Source organism: Tupaia chinensis, unplaced genomic scaffold (genome assembly GCF_000334495.1).
Source record: "Tupaia chinensis unplaced genomic scaffold, TupChi_1.0 Scaffold000159_1, whole genome shotgun sequence".
In the NCBI taxonomy this organism is placed as follows: domain Eukaryota; kingdom Metazoa; phylum Chordata; class Mammalia; order Scandentia; family Tupaiidae; genus Tupaia; species Tupaia belangeri.
In genome coordinates this window covers 3,760,753-3,765,243 of record NW_006159630.1, presented here as the reverse complement: position 1 = coordinate 3,765,243, position 4,491 = coordinate 3,760,753, and the positions used below count along the sequence as shown (strand labels likewise).

Here is a 4,491-nt window from a genome sequence, read left to right as displayed (position 1 = left end):
AACAGGTTTCCTGAGTGAAGGAGTGAGAGCCGGGACAAGCGGTGTAGTGTTACAGCACGGAGACGACACAGTGTCTTCAGTGTCGTCTGTTTATTGTGGGCAGCACGGTACAGCACGGAGACGACACAGTGTTACAACTCTTCAGGGTCGCGTCGTCTATTGTGAGCAGCATGGAAACGCAGTGTCACAGCTCTCCAGGGTCGTCCAGAGACGATGTAGAGTTACAACTCTTCAGGGTCGTCTGGAGACTGTGGTATTTCAGCTCTTCAGGCTCTCCAGGGTTGCTGTCGTCTTCCTGGTCTTTTGTGTCATCTTCCTGGTCAGCTGTGTCGTCTTCCTGGTCAGTTGTATCGTCTTCCTGGTTAGCTGTATCGTCTTCCTGGTCGTCTGGCTACTGTGGGCCAGGCATCGTGGTTATATACACGCTGGTGGGCCGTGATTGGTTGTAAACGGTGGGTTATGATTGGTTGCTTTTGGACCAATCATGAGGTGCCAGATATGCAAATCTGAGGGATCCTAGTGGCCAATCAGAGTATGGTTTCGAAGGTCAGGTTTTTTGAAGGGAACCAATCATGGCAATTGCTTGCTCTCTGAGAAACCTTGGCAGACTCGCTGGTGCGCAGCCTCCCACAGCTGGGGGGATGTTTTCACTTGGGAACGTCACGAGGGAGTGCGCCCCTTTGGTGACCAGGAGGGACAGGGGGAATGCACGTTTATTACTCATGTGTCCTGAGGGCACTCGGCATGCCGGGGCCACAGAGGCCAGGGAGCGTGTGGAGCGGCTGTGGCGAGGGTCCGATGGCATCATCCGACAGGCTGCCCTCGGCGAGTTTTAGTCAGTGGCTCAGAGCCCAAGGGCTAGGAGGCCTCGCTGTGACTGAGGGTCAGTCGCTATTACAGATCTGCATGGCCCAGGCAGGCATGGTGCCGCAGAGCCAGTCTGGGAGCTGTGTCCAGCGGTCCCGTGGGATCACCACATGGCCACCAAGAGGCAGTTTATAAGGCAGGCATCTGGTCAACCACTGCGAGGCACTGGGAGGGGGCAGAGCTGGTGTCGAAGGCCACCAAGCCCTGCTCCTGTTCAAAGGCCAACTTCCGGTCCACATGGCTCCTGATGCAACATCAATGATAAGAACGTCCCTGCAGGAGTGAGGAGAGAGGAGAGGGCTCTCATGACATCACCTCAGGGGTGCTGAGGCAAGGGCAGGATGGGAAAAGAGAGCAGAGGAAGAGAGGAGAGGAACAGGGACAGCTCTTGTAGCCTCCCTAATCCTGGGTCCAGCCACACCTGAAACACTCCCTTGGTGACTTTAGCCAATAGAGTGGTCTTATTCATATATTTTGAGAGATTTTTGCTATAGGGTGTGTGCGCTTGACAAAGAGACAGAGAAACAGAAAGCGAGAAATCACCCCCTAGAGGGGATGGCCACGCTGCAATCCCTTCTCCTCCATTCTCTCTTGAAATTTTGGGCACACATGCACATACACCCAGTGTGAGTTTTAAGTCACCAGGTCCAGGACTTGAACCATGGTCAACTATGTGGGAGTCCAGCAACGAAACCATTACACCATCCACTCGTCCCTACTGTATTTATTTTTAAGAGAGATTTTTGCTGTAGGGTGCAGGTGCTTGCTAGAAAGACAGAATGAGACAGAGGCAGAGAGAGACAGAGAGGCAGAGAGAGACAGAGAGACAGAAAGCCAGAAGTCACCCCCCAGAAGGGATGGCCATACTGTAATCCCTTTTCCCCCACTCTCCTCTTGGGATTTTGAGCATGCACGCAAATGCATCCAGTGTGTTTCAAGCTGCCAAGTCTGGGACTCGAACCATGGTCAGCCATGTGGGAGTCCAACAACATAACTGTTATGCCATCTGCTGGTCCCAGCCAATAGAATTATTATTATTTTTAATTTTTGCTTTACTTAGTTCACGTAAGAGACCAGATCAAACATTATAGGCGACCCTTGGGGACAGCGCCTGTCTGACACACAGAGGCCCCATGGACGGAGTAAGGACGGCCCATCACAGCCATGAGAGACGTGGCCAGCTGCAACCTGTCTGCGTCCTGGTTCCTCCTGTCACAGCCCGTGTGGGGAGCAGCCCCCAGTAAACACCACGTTAGGGTCTGCACAGTGTGCACGCTCCACGGTCAGCGGGCTTGGGCTCTGGGCGCTGCCAGGGTGCCTGAGGCGTGAGCAGGAAGCTCGGGTCACCAAACGTAGCAGCCACCGCCTAGGGTGGCCCAGCAGACCAGCCTCTCTGTGAGCGCCCTCTGGTTCCCGCACTTCCATTGGAGGACGGACTCCCAGCGCACCCGCAGTCCCTGCCGTCCGCAGACCTGGGGTGGAACTGATTCCAAGTCCTGTCTTCAAGGGGGCAGCTGGTTTGCAGATCTACAGCCCGCTGCCCCTGCCTTCTTGTTGGGAGGCTTGATGGCAACATTTAAAAATACATTTTTCTTTATTCATGATGGCCGTGTCCCTCGAGGGACCATGCCCTTCGGTGTCCCTCAGGAGCAGGGACAAGAGCATGTGTGAGTGGGAGCAAGGAGCATCTTCCACGGGCTCTAGTCACACCTGGCCCCGCCTGGCCCCGTCCGCCAGCTCTCCAGCTTCTCAGACCCTGGGCACTCACACGTGGGCCCCGTGCTCTTTAGGAGTGGGCTGGGGATTCGAATCTGGCTCTTCTTGAGCGCCGTGTCACCCCTGTCTGGAGCTGGCCCCCTGGGTCCAGATTTGCAGTTGCCTTGGTGGGAGTCACTTGGTGCTAGCCAGTAAGGGCTCTGGTTTGCGATGGGAGCCCAGAGACACACGCTTGTGCTTCCTGGCTGTTGGTCCAGGTGACTTCCTGCCTGGCCCCAAAGGCGGCTGGGGCAGGGGAGGCCCTGGTCCTCTGCCTACAGGCCAGCACCTGGCCTCGAGGGGCTGGACCGCAGGCTCCCGTCTGGCGCTCAGCACTCCCCTCCCTCCTTCCTCTGGTCATCCCCGGGAGCGTCCATTTCCGCCTCGGTCCACACCTGCTCAGTATCCAGCTCCCTCAAGTCCGCTTCCACGGGTGTCCCTGGGTGCTCGAGGTCCTGTCTGCTCCCTGCCCCTACTCCTGAGCTGCCCCCACCCAGACCTTGTCTCAGTCCCCTCACCCTTGCCTCCTGCCCGCCCTGACAACTCCTGCCCACAGCATGCCCCGCCGGGCACCCCACTGGGACCCCAGCACACAACTGCACTTGGGGAGAAGGCCTTTGCAGACGATGCACGAAGGCTCTCGAGGTGGGATTCTGAGTTGGGCGCCGCGGTCTGATGGCCAGTGCCCTTGTGAGAGAGGACCCGGACACATGGGGAGGAGGTGAGTAAGGAAGGGCACGGTGCAAGTGACAGGTCGAAAGCCAAGGAGAGCCGATGCCTGGCCGGAGCCACCAGAAGCCGGGGGCAAGGCTGGCCCAGGTGCCCCGCCCCACCTCGAGCACAGACTCTGGTCCCCAGGACTGTGTGAGGACCAGCGTTGGCCGCCGAGGCCGCCCAGCTCACGGTCCCGGTCACGGAGGACACTCAGGTCAGCATCTTTGCGCGTCTGACCCAGTGCTGCTGGGGAAGATGGCCCTGTCCCTTGAGGGACCATGCCCCTTGGTGTTCCTGTCAGCCCTGAGCCTCACCAAGTTGCCTCCCCTGACAAAAGGGTCTCACTTGTCGTTGCAGAGCGTGAAGGGGCATGGCAGGCATAGACTCCTGACACCTCTTCCTTCTCCCATGACAGACGCGCGTGCACCTGGGGACACCCACGCCTGCTGCTGTGGCCACCACCGCTCTCCTCTCACGAGACAAACCCTCTCTGCCACGCTCCCCCGGCCCGAAAGCGGGTGCATTTCTGGGGAGAACCCTGTCTCTAGTGCCTCCGCTCAGTCCCTCCTTGGCCGGGTGTCCCTGGCGTCTGTGCCTCCCTAGGAGCTCGAGAGGCCATGCCCAGCCAGAGCCCCCCTCCTCCCTGGGGTCTGGATCACCTCCCTGGGCCCCCTCTGCCTGTGGGGCTGTTCTTTCTACAGCCCCCCATGGGTCCTCCTTCCTGGCACAGTGCTGGCTTTTCTCAAAAGCCCAACTTCGCTGTCCCCTCTCTGCACCCCCCAGGAGAATCCACTCCCGGCACGGGTGGTGCTGCCTGATGGGGGCACAGATGTGGTCACGGGAGTGAGGAGCCACCACTGGCCGCACTTCCAGGTGGCTCCCGGGGCCCCCCCGGGATTGCTGTCGAGCTGATACGGCGTCTGCTCCTACTGTCATTGCTGTCCCCAGAGAGCCCCATCCATCAGCCACCTCAGTGGGCAACGTTCTCCGGGGTCTATAGGTCTGTGGCTCCCCAGGATCTCGAGTGTTTCTTAAATCCATCTCTCTCCCCCGTTTCAGTGCCCACAGTCCATGGGCATGGCCGGCTCTCCTCTTCGCGTTGGAGGGCCCCATGACTGGTCCTGTGGTGGGCCCAGCTCCAGTCCTGTCCCGCCA

The 4,491-nt window shown here is 58.9% G+C and overlaps 1 protein-coding gene across 1 annotated transcript in view; it reads right to left on the bottom strand.

Moving 5' to 3' along the window:
* Nucleotides 1-4,491, bottom strand: part of DNAH17 (dynein axonemal heavy chain 17) — a 125,888-nt gene that overhangs the window by 50,034 nt on the left and 71,363 nt on the right.